The following is an 18,080-nucleotide window of genomic DNA, read 5'->3' as shown; positions in this document are numbered from 1 at the left end:
AAACAGTTGCTGCATTTTGCCTCACTAAGAGAACAGGTATCGCTATATTTCTTACAAGAGCACAAAAGCATTTCAATACCCTCTTTAGGTTTATGAATCTCTGTATGCAATGTTTATCATTACTAAATATAGATATGAAAAGCAGCCATCCATTTCAAAGTATTTAAAACACAACGGCTCTTCAGCCTCTTCAGCTTTCCTCCTATTTCAAGTGGGGAAAAAATATTCAGTCTGCTGTATGCTTGTTGCCTCGACTGCGTCAACAGTAAAATCATAAATGCTTGGTTGCCTGAACCTTTAGAAATATTGTCCTTTTGCCCACTGCAAAAGTGATTACTTCATTAGCCCAAGATATACAGCTAAAATAAACATGATATACAGTGAGGTTGTTCTGATTTTGGCTAGATTCTCAGTCTGTGGGGTCCCTTTTACTCTGGGAAACATAAGATATTCTTTTCTGCTTGCAGAACTACTGATAACTTACTCCACAGAGGACAGAAGACTTACGTTGAACTTGATTTCAAAACATTGCTTAATCTTGGGGCACTATCTAGAATGGTCTCTGTTTCAGCTGAGGTTCAAGTTCACGTCCCTTTGATGCTGTAAATGGAGCATACCGGACTGGCTGACGCAGTATAAAGAGTACTGCATGCTTTTATAAGGACAAATTAACAAATTATCTGAGGGTTGGCATGCTCTGCTTTACATGCTGAAAATTCAGAGGTAATGACTTTAAAAGCTGATTTGCGTTTTCTTTCGTGCCCTAGAACTTCATTCACTTATGTTGTCATTCTTGTTCCTTCTGCTGATCTAGAATATCTGGTTATCTCAGCAGTGTTTATACACAAATGGACCACAAGGCTCAAGTGAGAAACAAGATGAAAACTCTTACACCAGTGTTGATCCCCATTGTAGCAATTCACGTGGTATTTGAAGTGGACATTATCTACTAGACGTGGTCTTGGACAACCTGCGCTAATTGACTCTGCTTAAGCAGGATTGGACAAGATGACCTCCAGAGGTCCTTTCCAACCTCAACCATTCTGCGATTTTGTGAAGTCCACCTTCCCCCAAGAATCAAAGCCTTGCATTTATTCTAGCATGATTAAAAGTAGCAAGATTGCCGTATCAGATATACTTATAATCTCTTTCATCAACAAATACTGAAGATATGGGTGAATTTTTAAATTATATTGAAAAAAACCATAGGAGGAAAATTAATGGCATCTCTGCAGTTCTTTACCTCTCAATCATTCATTGGATCAGCTGAGGGTTGTTTTCTTATTTTTCCAGTTATAGTACACATTTTTGCAATTTCAGTAGGAAACAGTTTTTAATATTTCAGGATTTGGCTTGTTCTTTTCTGCCTAGAGTCTTATTTTTTACCATATTTTTACATTGTATCCCTTTCCAGTATAGGAAAATGAATATCAAGCCTTTCTCTGTTCACTGCCAGTGTCAGTATAGCTACAGCATGATTACATCCCCAGTGCCAGTCAAGCAGATAAAGGAGTTGTTCAGCATGAGACTCTCTGTTCCAAGGCCGGTTGCTTTGATACCTGCTTTTCTGTTCTTCCAAAGCTTTCTGCCTTGTATCTTCAGATCTCTTTGGGCTCTGTTTCTTCTCATAGATCATCTTCAGCGTTGCACATATTGTCTTCATCCAGGAAATATAGCACTACAGAAACTTAACAGGGTTCTGAAATACTTTTTATATGCCCATTGACAGTAGGTAGTGCTTCTGGAGTGATTTTTTTTCCAACATCCAAACCATCCAGCGACGGGCAAAAAATTTCATCAAATATCAAGGAGGTGTTGAATTTTCAGCAGTAAGCTAATTGCTGTGTGATCTTTTCTCCATGCTTCTAATGCTAAGAAGCTAAAGATTTCCCAGGTACTGCAAGAAAAGATTTGTCACCCTTTGGAGAATTTTCCCATGTGCAGCTGGTTATATACAATGCTGTGGGAGGACTAAATCACAAACTTGCTGTAAATTGTCTCTTAAACACAACATGCAAAATTTTCTCTTAAAAGAAAGACGTCTTCTGTGGAGGGCTGAAATACTAGAACTCTTGTTGAACCTATCTGGTTCTCATATTAATAAAGTGATTTCTGTGATGTATCTTCTAGTTATAGGCGGTTTACTTTTGTACAGTTTTAAAGTAATTTTTCTTTCAGGTAAGAAAATTCCTGTGGCTGAAAATAGTATCACGGGCTGAGGCACATATGTTGAAAAGATATAAACAATAACCTAGATGCATGGCAGAGTCATCAAAGGTAAGAATCCTATCTTTCCCTTCCAAGACAAGTCATGTAGCTGATTTGTGATGGACTGCCTTTGGATGCCATTGCTGCACCATGAAAAAAAATTCTATCCCAGAAAAATCAATAATATCCAGACCAGAGGACTGAATGGTGAATTGTGGGGTCCATTCCCACCCCTACCTGGATTCCTTGGGTCATCCAGAGCAGTAACTTCATTCCTCTATGCCTTAACTCTCCTTGAAGGATAAAGAGAAAAATTCTGAGAGGGATCAGAAAATAACTATAGGAGTTCAGATGTTTATCACAGGAGGACTGTCTACTGACACTCTCACCCAAAAGAAGTGTCCAGAAAACCTTAAAGAAGGTCCTTAAAGAAGCAAGTTCAGCTGCAGCCCTCAGAAAGGCCATCTGCAGATAGTCCCATGATGATACAAATGCCTGCTTAAATACCAAAGAAAGCTTCAATCTCTGATTCCTTCTTATTCTGGAGTAAAATGCAGTGCCAGAAGATTAATATCTGTAGCCATAAGGGTGTGTTACTTTTTATGTGTCAGTGTAGGGTTTTTATGGAGAGGATGAAGGAGACCAGAGGGAGCTTCTTAAATTATAATGAGCAATCCAGGCAATATCAATTTGGGGTTATTTTCTATTCCTTTCTACTTCTTAATGCCTAAGCTCTACTGCTGATCTTTGCAGCAGGCAGATGTCAACATAAATTTCTATTCTCTTTTCCTTCTTTAGTGAAGTCTGACATATCAGAAAATGCAATCAACTCAGCAGATACAACATTACTAGTGCTGCCACAGATCTGGGAACTTGCCCTTGTAGGATTACGCAGCTGCTTGGGTTGACTAGTCTGTCAGCCTGCTTGACAAATTAATTTTCTTTTAACTGGATAGAGGTGATTGCCTTTTAAAACCTTGGCTGCAGAAGTTTGTCCTTATTAATATTACCATATGAGGAACAGTAAGTGAGATGGTGAAGTGGGAAAGTTGGTGTTTTTAGAGTAGTTTGGGCAGCAGCTATTTTTCTTTTTTTTAATTCAGTTTACTGTATTAAACTCTCATCAGAGATGGGCCTTACAGGAGAAAGAAATAAATCTCAGGCAAAAAACACCCAGCAAATTCTGCTTTGTCTAGTGCAAATCCGAAGCAACTGGACTTCTGGCACCTCAGATAGTGCAAGGTTTACATTGGAGAAGAGGATGATTTGGCTCTTTGTTCCTAGCGATTTGTGTGTACAAAACAAGTGTATTTGCATGGTTTTTTTAAACCAGAGCCTTAAATCATAAGGCTTAACACCCTGTCAGTCTGACTTGGTACTGATCTTTCGGTAGTACAGAAGTTAGGAAGAAGTTACTTCTGCCTCCCGGTAAGGTCTCTCAGAGAGGCACAATCGGAGGTGACACTGCCTCAATGTGAGAGCTGATATTTCCTCTAGCATCTTGGGGCTGTACAGGATTGGTATAGCCTGAGGTGGTGGTGTTTATCCATCGCAGGTCCTGTATCTCACCCTTGGCTGAAATTACAGCTTGTGGTGATGAATTCTCACCTATTAAATGCATCAGAAATGCGTGTGAAAATCTATGTTGAAGTTGCTTCAGGTCTATGCCTTTGAAGAGCAGAAGTCATATGACGTGACAGCATGACTCAGTCAGTAATAAACGTTTTTTGGGGACAAGCTGTCAAAAGCTTATGTCGACTGAAAGGATTGTGCTGTGTACCTTCATGTGGTTTTAGTTGTGGTAATGGTAACCAAAAGACACCATGAAGCCAACTACAATTAAAGGAAAGAGAAAGGAGTCTCCATGTTGCAAATGAAAAATGGAAAATGAATACTTTGGATGTCAGGTAGCCAAGGATGAGAGGAAAATTCTCTATTCAACACACATGACTTAAGTAGATGCGTAAAAACACATTTTCCACATATATTTAATTGTGCATTCACAGCCTATATTTTTTTAGCTGTAATTGGCTTATGAACATTAGAAGAGCAGGGAAGGGAAGGGAAGGGAAGGGAAGGGAAGGGAAGGGAAGGGAAGGGAAGGGAAGAAGAGAAGAGAAGAGAAGAGAAGAGAAGAGAAGAGAAGAGAAGAGAAGAGACGAGACTACTTCAATTGAAAGGAACCTACAAAGATCATCTGGTCCAACTGCCTGACCACTCCAGGGCTGACCAAAAGTTAAAGCATGTTGTTAAGGGCTTTGTCCAAATGCCTCTTAAACACCGACAGGCTTGGGGCATCGACCACCTCCCTGGGAAGCCTGTCCCAGTGTTTGACCACCCTCTCAGTAAAGAAATGCTTCCTGATGTCCAGTATGAACCTCCCCCAGCACAGCGAGTGGCTTCATATCACCCTCCTGTGATGTTTTACTGCTGCACAGCAAGTGCTGTGTGCATTAGCCAGCGCTAGATATTAAAAATGCCTTTTCTAACCTTTGCAGCTGGCACAGCAGTTGTCAGCGTTAGATCCACAGCTGAGCTGAGTTAATAAAAAACTTATCTGAGTGGTGGTAAGCGACTGAGAAGAAAATGGTGGTCTAGGGATTTGGCATGAGGACCATATGATACGGCAAGGCCATGGTGTCAGTTGTAATAGTTTTCTAATATTTATTTAATTAGCCTTCTAACTGCACCTCCTGACGCACTGTAGACCTGGCTCAAGTCCCACAAGAAGAGATACGTTCAAAGCTAGAAACAGAGAGTTATGATTCCTGTGTGGTACTCTGCCTTTCACACTCGGATCTTCAGCTTCGCCCCCCTGCAGCAGGAGAGCCGAGGTGCGCGGTGGGCGTCATGCCCACGTGCTGGGCTGTGGGACCCAGCCAGCTACAGACCGACAGCGTGCCAAGCTCCCAAGCTTCTGTTTGAATGCAGAAGTCAGCAGAAAGGGTCCCGGGTGGTGAGAAGAATCAATGTGATGGAAATAGCTCCCTGCAATATTATGAATTCTGTTATATTCTGTCCGCAGGATATAATTTTTGCCCTGTACTTCAGTAAGGCACGTGAGAATTTGATATACTCATATTAACACTCTTTAAAACTGGAGAAGGACATCATTCTTTGGTTCTAACTTAGTGCTTCTGACTTGCAGTTTGAACATCATGTTTGCAATATTATTATGCAACGTAGGTGTAATAGCACATTACTTTACACGGGCGTTCTGATTTCCATTTGCAGGAGCATTCAGGAATCCTGTATATATTTTAAATGAAACGCAGTGACAATATAAAGCTTTGCAAAACCGGTTATTAGGAAAATAAGTGATATTTTAACTTTGCAGAATGCAAAATCTATGCCATCAATTACAGATTAGGCGTAGTAAATAATGATAACCTAATGAAAAGTAAAACTGCAAATTAACTTTCTTTTTTTTGCAGTGGGAGGAGGTGAGGCGAAGACCAGAGGCGTCTTCCTGACACCTCACGGGCTTTCCTGTGTTGCTTTGTGTTTCTGTTCTCTTCTAAGAATTTTGCCAATTCAAAGAAGCTGTGCTGGCAACAGCCAGCTGGGGTCCTAATTAAGGCTTCTGAATTATGTTCTAATTTTGTTTCTGTGTTGCAAGGGTGGAAATAATTTAGCTTCCTGGACTAATTGCAGCAGCATTCCAAAATCTCAAAATCCTCAGCTAGAAGGTAGGGAATCAGTCCTGTCACTCTCCTACCTTCAAATTGTCCTCTTAAGTTTTAGGGAATTTGTTTTCCTCCATCACTTCTTTGGAACAAGCAGCGAAGAAAGGGCCAGAAGAGGTTTCCCACTCTCTGCCTTCATACTCATCTATTTCCCAGGGTGGAACCGAACAGATGCAGCTCCGGGCTCACAGCATCTCCCAGGCCTGTCAGGATTGCAGTTAGCTGCTGTTCGCAACTTCTGGGGCAGCGTGAGATACACAGGCTTCATTTTTCACCAGCTGCCGGGTATCTTTATAAATAGAACTGGATAGGAGAAACACACTTCTTTTCAAAGATCCTGCTGGTTGACAGGACTCAGTTTCTATTGCGCAATTCACAGTCCTGCTGAAAAAAATATCAACAGAAATCATAAAAATGTAGACTTGTATTCTCCTCTCACAAAAAACCCCCTACTTTCACAATAAGTATACAGACATCATGCAGACAGAACATCATTCATTCTCCCTCATATTTTCTTCAGGTCAAAAATTTGACTAAAATCAAAAAGTACTTTAAAAACTATATATTTTGTCATCATAGATAATGTTTTCAAGTTTCTCTGCAATCACAAAAGGTAGATAAATGGTCTTGTGGGGAAGGGGGCTGCTTGCTTAATTTTTAATGAATGTTGTGATCCTTAACGCCAAAGGTTCCCAGATCTCATCTGCCAGCTACACTTTGCTAAGAGTGACAACTGAATTCAATTCACTCTCCTCCTCCTCCTGTTTATAAGTTGAATTAAGGCAGAAAATTCTTTGGGACAGACTTTTTCTTAATTCTGGTGTGCTAACAATGTCTTGCATGTTCGCCACTGCACAGTTAGTAATAAAAATGCAGACTGAGGCTGCTACTTCTCAACCATCAGCCCCCCAGCAACTGTGATACCCGTTTCCTCTCCAAGGAGAATACCAACCAAAAGAATATCCATGGTGCTTTATAGGTGCTTGGATCTAGAGCTATAGAAGAAGAGTCAGGGATTATACTCCTTCTGCATAGAAACACAGATCTCAATGCCTTATTCCTTTGCTAATGTAGCTTAATGTCTCTATGCCTGACTGTTACTCGTTACTTTTAACTTCCTCATATGAATCTAAATATGTGCATGGAATTAACGCTTCATTAAGAGAATGAAGTCATACAAAGTTTAGCATTCAATGGAAAATGCTGTATGAATGGAAAATACATATGTGTATGAGCTTATGTGCCTGCATAGGACATCTATATAGGTGGATGTGGAGGTTACCTAACATAGCTCTCTGCCAAGTTCTGCTTTTTAAACTTTAACTCCTTTGTTAAGACCTGCAATTGCTGATGTTACATAAACATTGATTTAGATAATTTTTGTTCTTGAAAGAAATTAAAGGCTTCATGTTATGTGAAAAACAACTTTAAGATACCAGCAACAGAAACCAACTGTGGAAGCGGAATTTGTGACTTGGATGTTTGATGCTAGTGAAAATTCTACTACCCACATAATCATTAATAAAAGCACACACTTTTCTGCTTACATTAAGTGCTGTATGCATAAAGACAGCATGACTGGAGGTGAAATAACTCATTGACAAAGAATCTTGAAACCCTGTATTTTATATGTTGGAAGAGTTATGTTAGCAACACCAGTCTCCAGCTGGGGCTTGTGGTTCGATTTTTCTGGGCTCTATGAAGACTTGCAATAGGAAGAACCTTCCAAGCCATTCAGAGTGCTTACCAAGACCCCAGGTGGGAGGTGAAGCAAAGGTGCTGAAAGATGGAGATTTACCATGTCTGCAGTAAGAAGGCAGGTACATCCAGGCAGTCCACATCGCCGTACGACACATAGAGCAGTAGGTACCACAGCACCATTTCACACTGAAAAGAGACCCTATACCAAAGTCCTCACCAACACTCTACAAATCTCTGTTGTACCTCTTTATATCTGTAAGCATTTGTGTCCTATTCCAGTTCCCAATTTAATGCCTTATCTTTTCACCTTCCGAATATTTGCTATTTTCCTTTTCCTAAACCAACAGTACAGTTGTGTTCTACTAAAAGCACCTGGCACACTGATGGATGGGTAGCTACATGGCACTTAGGGCTAACACAGCCTCAGCATCCTCTGCTCCGTGTGTTACACAGAGGAAACACCTCCACTTACTGCTGTGAGATAGCTTGAAGGAAACACGGAGGATGAATTCCTTTAGGGAAAACAATCCATTTAAATATAATGGCACCTAAAACAGATAGTTCCTTTTGTCTGTAAACTCTCTGATACCATTTATGCTATTCTAAGCTGAAATGGATTTTTTTTTTTTTGGTCACAGGTCAGTTGAAAAAAAAAAGCTGGGAAAACACAATAGAAAGTGCCAACTCTATTTTTTCCCCTTCTTCTCCACACAAGCAAGTCCAGAGGTTCAGATAAGCTGGGGAAAAAAACAGGAAATCAATGATCTGTCATCAAGGGCTCCCAGCAGTTCCCTTTCTAGCTGTGTCCCGCAGCAGCAGACAGCATCAGTCCCCAGGGCTCTGCGGAGACATCGCCGTCCCAGAGCTCGCAGTGGCTGCTGGAAGTCTTGCTGGGAGCATGGGCTTTGTGTCACACCAACTTTTGCTGATTTTAGATGTTTCAATTTCCTCGCGTCCACCCAGAATATGTCACAGAAGGCCCATCACTTCTCTCAGCTGTGTCTCACACATCACGGTATCTTTGAATCATCTTACCCTGAAGGAAAGTAAAAAATAAATGTCTGGGTCATTGTAATGCCACTGCTGCTTAGAAAGAGCAGTGCCATTCCTGCTAGGCTCTTTGATTTGAATGGCCTGAGTAGATTGCTAACCATTACTGGTCCTATTTCCTTGGACTCAAAAGGTAGGACAAGGTTTTATGGTGGTAATTTCCAGATATTTAGGAGGTTTTAACTCCGTGTGTCCTACCTTTATCCACAATTGCAGACAGCAGGATTTGACTGTGTTACATGTCTCAGGAGAAGTTTTGAGAGTATTTAATTATTAAGAATGATAGCAATATTATCCAAGGAGTGCGTCTGGGAATAAAAACAGTTTCCCAAGTAGCTCTGACTAGTGTTCAGGAGAAAGCCAACTCCTTACCTGACTGGGCAATGAAAATAAGTTAACGTGACTGTGTCCCTTATAAGAGAAACGAACCTGGATTTTGCCCTCTTGGTTATATGTTAATGGAGAATTTTTTCTAGCAAGTGGCAAATGACCATGGTATTCCCCATGAAAACAAGTCTCTAAGAGTGCTCACATATAGCACACTTCAGAGGAGATGTAAACTCAAGATTGCTCACTCCTTGGGTTAACCAATCCTATGATCTTTTCCATAAAGCTGAGAAATAATGAGCCTAATTGCTTAACCAAAGCCTATGAGTTTTAATAGAAATATCAATATATTTTTTAATTAGCCCAGTGAACAAGGATTAGATTTTCCTGTGCAAAGTCATGGTTTCTCACTGCTAGGCACAGTCTCTCTGCACAACATTCCAGGACAAGGATGATCTCCCAGCTGTGTACGGGTAAAATGAGAGTTTCTATTCTATGGGAGGCTATGGGAACTCTATGGCCAGTATTCCTCTGCTCGCTCATCAACTGAATTATTTCTGGCCTTTTATTGCCATTGAAGGGTAATATAAGATGGAGCAGCTCTGACAGTTCGAGGACACCGCAGGTGAACTAGCCTGTGCTAAGCAGGAACAAAATCAGAGGAATATGGCAGCAATCTTCATGCAGTTTCTGTGTATGACATGCTGACTTGTGCACAAAGCATCGTGGCTATATATAAGAATCTGGCCCTTTGTGTATGAAGCTTTATGATGCAACATTGGCGTCTTAGATGAAAAGCACTAAATCATCAGATCATTAATACCTTTCACTTTTTGTCAAACTGTGGGTGAAAACTCCAAACAGAACTTGGGGCAAAGTTCATGAAGCTGGCAACAGTCCTGTGAACACGAGCGAGGAGATTAAACCCAGGCTCCAGTGACTTCTGTTTATCTGTGTCATTACCCAAAATGGTCCGAGATGGAAAACAACAGTGGACACCATTGCAGGTTAAATCTCTCTGTTTTGAGGTCCTTGTGCGTTTGGGAAAAAAAGAAAAAGAAAAAAAAAAAAGAAGCATTAGCAAAGGAAATGTCCATGTTTAAAAAGCGTAAGTCTGTGTTTCTTGTCTTCTTGAACAGAGAGCAGCTTGAACTTTGGACATACAACTTACTTTCACCCTTTTCAAGATTTTGTGGTCTCTATGCAGAGATGGAGGTTTCTGTTTCATCATTTTCTGATGTTCTTTGTGACACAAATCCCAGGAGCATGTACAGACCACCATTCAACAGCAAAGCTGTTCAAACAGTCATACACACTTTAGTGCGCTCTAGTTATATCTTCTTGCAGCTGCTGCGAGTCACGTAAATTTTTTTGTTCCCATCTTCAGCAGATATCTTACTAGTACTTGCCTGTGGCAGCGCAACATAAAACACACAGGCCAAATTCCCTGCTAATATAAATGGGTGCTGTTCTAGGCACACCAGGGAGCCTCATTCTTTTGTACAAGCAAGTAACTGGCGTGTGTGTGTGTGTACGTGTGTGCGTGTGTGTGTGTTGCAAAATGAAAACAGTACCAAAATTCGGGTCCTCGTGTTCTGTTCCCTGCAAACACCATGGTAACTCCCAGTGGTGCTGAAGTCCTCTGTCCCTGTGGTGCACTACAGGATGCTGAAAACAGCTACGAAGAGCTAACACATAATAGATAAATAGCTAATAGTTATAAATAGCTTTAAGATTTGTCTGAAGGAGGAGACAGTTTTATGTCATTTTAATATCTGTCAAGCCACATGCATCTGCAAACAGCTGCTAAACATTTTTTCCACTCAAATATCCAGTTTAATAAGCTTCTGTTAGCACTATGGTGATATTTCTATGACAAAAAGAGTCAGGTTCTCTTAAACTAATGAATCTATGAAAATGGTTTTAAAAATCAGGTGAGCATGAACTTGCTAATAAAGATATGGGTTACTGAGAGTTTAATCTCCCCTTCCCCGGGATAGGGAAGCTGAAGGCTTCTTGAATGCCTAGGAGAGATTCACTGGCTACTGAATAATTATTGGCATAGCTAAACCAGCCTGTGGGGAGTCCAACTTGCAGGCACCCCTGGAATGATTCAGTCAAGCAAACTGGGTCTTTCTTGAGTTGCACGTTCCAGCTGGCCACAAATCAGCTTCACCTACAACAGCAACCTCTGACTGAGACGCTCTAGCAGTGCACATTTTTATGCTGTAGCACCCAGCATTTGCATATACACTGCAGCCCAAGCTCACACTGTGACCATACCTACTGAATATGCACAGACAACCCTCCGGGTTTTTAGAGCCCTCAGGTCTAGAAAGGTGCTATACCGGGGCTCCTGTCTTCTGCTGCTACTACATCAAGTGATATAGCCCACAGGTAATAATATTGGTAAGGTAGGTACCAACTGGTAAATGGTAGGTTAAGCAAATTGTCCTGGCAGGCCATATGTGGGAGGAGCTCCTCATGATGGGACTCAGCAGAGCATCAGGAGACCTGCCAGCAACGTAAACGTTCTGTGAATTTGTCTCAGTTGTGCTCAAATGTCCATGAATAACAAACCACAATAAATGCTGAAAGCTGAAATTTTTCATGTTGGCAACTCCAGCCAGAACATTTGGTTTCCAGTTGGAAATGGCTCTTAATTTAGAAATTTCATTCCCCATTATTCAAGAAAATAGATGTTAGAACATCCTACAATGCTTGAATCTGAAATGCAATGTTTTCTTTACATCAAATTCCAGAAACTCGTGGGGTGGGGAGTTGGAGGGATTTTAATAATTTTTAAAAATAAACAAAACCATCAATCATTGGAAAAGCTCTCTTCCTGGCTCTGCCTCTGACTTCTGATGGGATCTGGGGTATCTCAGGCCATTTACTAACCCTTTGTTTTTCCAGCTTAATTTGAGCTATAGCTATCCCTCTCCCTGTTTGTACCACACCGGTGGGTTTCTGCCCTCGGATGGGCTCTACTCTAATGAACACTCCAACAGTTCCCCTTCTCCCATTTTGTCCTCCCAAGACCTCCTAACAGTCTCAGCTGCTTGGCCTCACTAAACCCATTGGCAAACCATGGATAAGAGCCTGTCTGCCTTCAGACACCATGTATCTTCTGCCTTCCCCCTTGTTATTCTTGCTGCTGCCTTCTGCAGAAGACTGCGTGAGACAGCGCAGGTAAGTTGCTCTAAAAGGGCAAAGGCGCTTCTTGCACTGATCCCTCCTGTGCCGTCCCCAGAGCACCGCAATCACGGACAAGCCAGCCCTGCCAGATGGGACTGGGTCAGCATAATCTGCCCACATCCCCAACTCTCATGATAACCAGCGCAAGATGAGCCAGGACAGATTGTTCTCAATGACAGACTCTAACTTCTGCTACTCTCTAGTGCCAGCAATTACTTTAGCCAGAGCATGACCATATTCACGCACAAGATTAGCCTTTTCCATGAATACCAGTACAGTTTTCCCTGTAATCCTCTAGTTTCTTTCCTCTTAAGAGTCCTGAGAAAACTTCTGCTGGCAAAAATTATTGTGACTCTACAGAAATCAACAGACTTCTGGCAATTTTTATTCCAAGTCAGGTTCTTCTGCCACTTGGCAAGGAGACCCACAGGGCATTAGGGTAACCTGATAGGAGAATTCAGGTCTTTGTCCCTGCCCCGCCTCACTAAGAGGGAAAGTAGAGTCCAGGGAACGAGAGCAAAAGGGCAGCCCCTTGTTTAACAGAAATGAATGCCATCATAATGGCATCATCATCTGCAATTGCAATATATCTATCTTAACAGCAATGAGTTTGGAGTCAGGATTGCATTGACTCAGTTTGCACAACCTCAAGAAATTCCCATCTAGTTTCTGCTTATTTTGAGTAAAAACAGCCAGGAAGCGGATAGAATACCGCTTTCATTCATTGGATGTTTTGGGAAATGTGATTGATGGGCTAGATGGATAGCGTTATGGTTTGTGCTGTCACAATAACTCTTCATGCCTGATAGCGCAGGGCTGCACAGCTCACAAAACCTTGTCGAAGCAATAGCAAATAGCGTTTTTGAATTAAAAAAAGAGTAAAATCAAGATTAGTACCAGGAAGGACAGAAATTCTTCTTGGAAGTTATTTCCTTAATATTTGGATATAATCTACCTTATCCAGAAACATCTGTCTGTGTGCATAAGAAAGAAATACGCTTTTGTCCCCTGCAGCAGTGTCCAAAAATGAGGTAGTATTGCTTCCTGATCACACACAAATGGGGTTTTTATCTGTGCCAAATTCATAACATGAACACTGGAATAAAACTACAAACAGACAAGAAAAAGGGCACATACCTGAAAGCCTTTAGCTAGCCTTTCCATCCCCGGAGCTTCACTAGCCTCCTCTAAAAAAGCTTCACTGAAGCTTTGTTTTCTGAGGGCATTTATATTCTATTAGGAAAGTGCAAACATCTCTAACAATAGCTTTGCGTCAGGCCACAATTGTATTCCTTGATGCTAATGCACGCTATTAAAAGAAAAAGTTCAGCCAATGCCCCTTGGGTTCTGGGAGAGCTGGACAATTTGGATGTCAAGTTCACTTCCAGTTTCAAAGCTTCGCTATATAGAGGATTTCAAATCTCATGACTATACCTGCTGAATTTGCAGAGGCCACTAAAACTGAGAGGGGCTGCAAATCAATCACAGTTAATATACCAAAATATCTTGGCAAATAGGGAAAAAAAAAAAGATAATTCTATAAGGACTAGAGCAGGGCAGAAATAATCAAACTTAACTGCAGAAAAGGGGACAAGCTGACTTGACTATGACACGCACAGGAGGGAAGCATTTTAAGTAAATCACTCCAGCCTGACTTCAAAGGAAAGTGAGCTGGACAAGATGTGCCAAAGGGTTTAACATCTGCTCCATTCCTATAAAGCATTGTTTTGTCCTTCATACTTAGTGAGGAGACACCCACATGTGTTTTCCACTTTCATTGTGAAAGCAGGAAATATTTAATTAAAATCAAGCTTAACCTACTTTGTTTTCTCTTCATGCCAAAGTAACATCAGCTGCTGAGAGGGAGGATCTGCAAGTCTTGGCACCCAAATGACCTCACCCTGTGGACGGACAGAGCCAGAGAGATCCGGACAGATCCGCTGGGATGATATCTGTGTCCCTGGGGTACGGGAACAAGTTATGTCGTGTACCAGGAAGGGCAGAACTTGCTGTGTGCTGGGGAAATTCAACACAGATAGTTGTACTGGGCCAAACTCTGTTGTCATACAGAATGACAGAAAAAAGGGATGGCAAGAACCTCACCAGGAGATGCGGTCCACCTGTCTTACTCCGGTCTGTCACCCTGATGAGCCACAGCGACTTGGAGTTATGAGAGTTGAAGTGAGGGCAGCTGCAGATATGATACTCCAGGATCCTCCCCGAACCCAGCAGCCACAGCTTGAGGTACCGAATTAGGTTAAGAAACTCGGAAATGTGACTGATTTATATCTTCACTGGATCAGGCCAAAGGAAGGACACTCCATCCACTTAATATCCAGATCTTACTATGTGGCACCATTCACTTGCAAAGGGCTGAAAGGGGGAATGAAGAGAAAGCAAGAAGTGACATCAAAGTGATTGAGGCAAACCTCCACTGTCATAGCAACACAAATGGCAACACAAATCTTTGTGTTATGTGTTAGTAACGCAGAAAACAGTCCTATGTCATAAGCGGTTTGGGAGGAAGTTTAAGGCTGCAGATTCTTTTCCCAGAGACAACTGCACTTCCAATTACATATCATTATGTGTCGAACATAACTTCATCACAGGTGGTGCTCTCAAGTGCTTTTTGCTATGGCACTGCAAGTGCGAGGAGAGGTACTAGTTCTCTTAGGGAAAAATAATAAATAAAGTGTGTAACAGGAACTTTCCATGCAGTGATCATAAGTAAAATCCCCAAAGTGGCATCCACCAGGCCACTTTGGAAAACTGTAGCATCAAGGTAGGCTCTGATCGGTGTATTCTAATTCTAAAAATTATTTCCATTAAAATTTTCACCAATTCAGATATTCTTGAAAATGAAGTATTCTTCAAATAATTCAGTGTTTTGGGTCAAACCTCTCTGTGCAATTTTCTTGCAGAGTGACCCAAGTCTGGCTAGAAGCAAATTAACATTTGCAATTTTAATAAACTTCCCAGCCAGGTGTTAACTTTCTCATTTGCAAGGAAATTTTGAGGTAAGCTTGTCAAAGCTGTGAAGTGCTATTTAAAACCCGTTGGGACTGTCATATTTATTAACATAATCACTGGCATTTTTCTATAATTTAGATGGGGTCTTTAGCGCTTAGAAGAATAGCAGCCAGAATACAGCATTAGCCACGATCCCATTACCTAAAGACACCCCCCTGTCCATGGAAACATAATCCCTGGCTTATGTAGCATATTAAAGTAGGCTAAAATTGCTTCCTCAGTTACAGATGGGGAAACTGAGGGTAAGACAGACAAAAGTTGCTCAGAAAGTAGGATTCCCTTCTTCCATCAAGCTGTAACACCTTGTAGCAAAGGGAAGGCTGACAGACAATGGATTACCTAAATATGTTGTCATGTTTATGCATCCAAAGTGAGAAGAGGATGGATGAGTTTATCCCATATATCACTGCTATGACAGTGGAGGTTTGCCTCAATCACTTTGATGCCACTTCTTGTTTTCCCTTCATTCCGCCTTTGGCCCGTCCTGACAACACCCTGTACTTAAATTGCTTGGCCCCTTCCTCCTGTTTTCCCCAAAGAAGGGGAAGTAAACAGAAGTCGACATTAGCTCAGGAAAGGGCTCAGGGCAGAATGGGAGTGTAAAGTCCTGTGGCTCATAGAGCTCAAGTACAGCAGTATTTTTTCCTCAGCTTTAGAGGATATAAAATGACAAGCAGCAGAGCACAAAGGTGTTGTCATGACAATGAGTGTGATAAAAAATGGGGGATTCTTTGCATGGTTAATGTGTTGAAAGGTAACCAGGACAGCAATAAACACTTGATAGATTTCACTGCATTGAGGAGCAAAGCAGCACAGAGTCTGAAACGTAATTACAGTAGAGACAAATTATCTGCTGTTGATGAAATGATCCAAACTTTCCTATCTGTATTGATGGACACTACTGCTCCATGAGGCACATGGACACTACAGAAGCCATGAGGCACAGAAAAGGGTCTGCGTAGGCTGTTTCCATGGTCCGGCATAGGTCTCATGGACTAATCCAAAGTCCTCCTAAATTAGCAAGAGCCTCTCCAGAAAATCAAAATCTAATCTACACATTAAATGCCAGTCTGTAGAATGAAATATGAGGGTTACAGTGTCACCATGCAGATCTCCACTCAGAACATGGACTGGATTATTGCGCTTGTAGGAAAGCAGCATCAGGACAGGTTCCTTGATGCAAATGACTACTTGCGGGGGGAAGTATCATGTGGCAAACCTCAGGCTGACTGGTTGCAAATGGGCTTAAGAGGGGAATTGTGATAGTGACAGCAGTTGGACTTTCTGTTTACTCTTCTGCCTGCTTACAGGTAGTAGCCAGTTTCTGCAACACCATCAGCTACAGAGTACTCCGTAATACTTCCCTCATGCCCCTGCAGCACTTTCAGTCAGAGGCACTTTATTCAATATCAAGCAGTTACATGTCCTCCCAGTGATAACAGACTCCCTGACACACAACACTCTCCAGAACCTGCACTGATCAGCACAAGGGATGGTCAGCCATGCAGTGAGTCAGCAATGCCTACCTGGTCAAAATCCCAACTCCCTGCCCTACCTCAGCAGGCTATGGGTAAACAGAGGTGAATTAGGAAGGGCAGGCACGGAAGCCAAGGACCTACAGACACATCTTGCCCCCTCTCTTGATGCATCCACCTTGTACAGAGGAAGCTATTTCAGCCAGACCTAACACCTGCAAACTGACTTTTCTGCATGGTTGCAATGCCGCGTTCAACCCATCCAACCAGGAAACGTGCACTAAGAACCTCTGGATCAAACATATAGTACAGTCTAATGCCTTGAGATTGTAAAAGAGGTGAGCGATGGAGAGAAGTAGAAGAGAACTCAATAAAAGTGCTAATAAACACACACGCTAAGCGTGAGTCATGGCACAGTACTCTTCACCCATTCAGACTGGGTGAGTTAAAATTGAAGGGACAGTGTACAAGTCCAACAGTCACAACCTGAAGACCCTGGATGCTGATCACTGCAAGAAGCCAGTGCCTATGAAAAATTCTGAGCTTATTCTTTTTTTTTTTTTTTTTAAACCTATTTCCCTGTTTAATCAGACCAGTGACAATGGGAACACCATGCCATGACCTGACAATAGGCTGCCTCAAAATGTTAAGTTCTCTGGCTAGAGGATTCCTTTTTCCTTTTCTCTTGTGGTCATGAACTATTTACCTTTGATCCTAAGGAAGCAGATAACTGTTCTTTTCCAACAAAGACAAACTGATAGTAATGGACCTCTCAGTTCACAAGGGGGTTTTCTTTGTTTTTAAGTCAAAACCCACTGGCTCAGATCCAGCCAGCTGTCTTGAGTTTCTGGACGTGGCTCTTGAGCAAGGTTTTAAAACTATATCTAGCATTGTTTAATTGATAAAGATTCATATTTTTGAGCTTTGCAGGGAAGACATATCAAACAATAAGGAACAATGGAGGTCAGCCTGCCATGTTTAATAAACTGTGTGGATCAGCCTGTTCATGGGCCTTCTGGTTTTACAAAAATAAATCTCTAGCTAGTGTCCTCTAGTCTTGGCGTTGTCTTTCTCTCTCTCAAAGCAGACAGTTCTTGCAACGTTGAATTCCAAAAGCAGGAATAGTCCATACCTTTCTGCCTGAGCATGACTGAACACATTTGTGTCCTACTTTCTAATGTTGGGGATCTCTGCTGCTTCTCTACTACTCCATAGCCTACTAGATCACACCAGGAGGAAGTTTTGCTTGATATTCCTCCTTCTTCTTCAGCTGGCCTAGATATGTTCAAGTGTCTTGCTCAAAGCCATTCTTCAGGACGTCATCTGAGCCCCATTTCTTTCTGCAATCATCTTCCTGTGAAATTAAGAACACATGCAGTCAATCACATTTTCAAAACTAGGTCCT

The 18,080-nt window shown here is 41.7% G+C and overlaps 1 long non-coding RNA gene across 4 annotated transcripts in view; it reads right to left on the bottom strand.

The window, feature by feature from the left end:
• LOC129209048 (uncharacterized) overlaps window positions 1-18,080 on the bottom strand; it is a 36,823-nt gene that overhangs the window by 4,004 nt on the left and 14,739 nt on the right. For 3 of the 4 annotated variants that reach the window (XR_008577962.1, XR_008577963.1, XR_008577965.1), the window contains 4 exons: window positions 10,144-18,029; window positions 9,796-10,003; window positions 7,693-8,631; window positions 5,927-6,278 (listed from right to left, as the gene is read on the bottom strand). This is a non-coding gene — a long non-coding RNA (uncharacterized LOC129209048). Of the gene's footprint in view, window positions 1-4,353; window positions 5,197-5,926; window positions 6,279-7,692; window positions 8,632-9,795; window positions 10,004-10,143; window positions 18,030-18,080 lie in introns of those variants that run through there. The other variant, XR_008577964.1, reaches the window with a different exon arrangement.

Source organism: Grus americana, chromosome 7, assembly GCF_028858705.1.
Source record: "Grus americana isolate bGruAme1 chromosome 7, bGruAme1.mat, whole genome shotgun sequence".
Taxonomy (NCBI): Eukaryota; Metazoa; Chordata; class Aves; order Gruiformes; family Gruidae; genus Grus; species Grus americana.
Note: the sequence above shows the minus strand (reverse complement) of the source record. Positions and strands in the feature narration are given on the sequence as shown.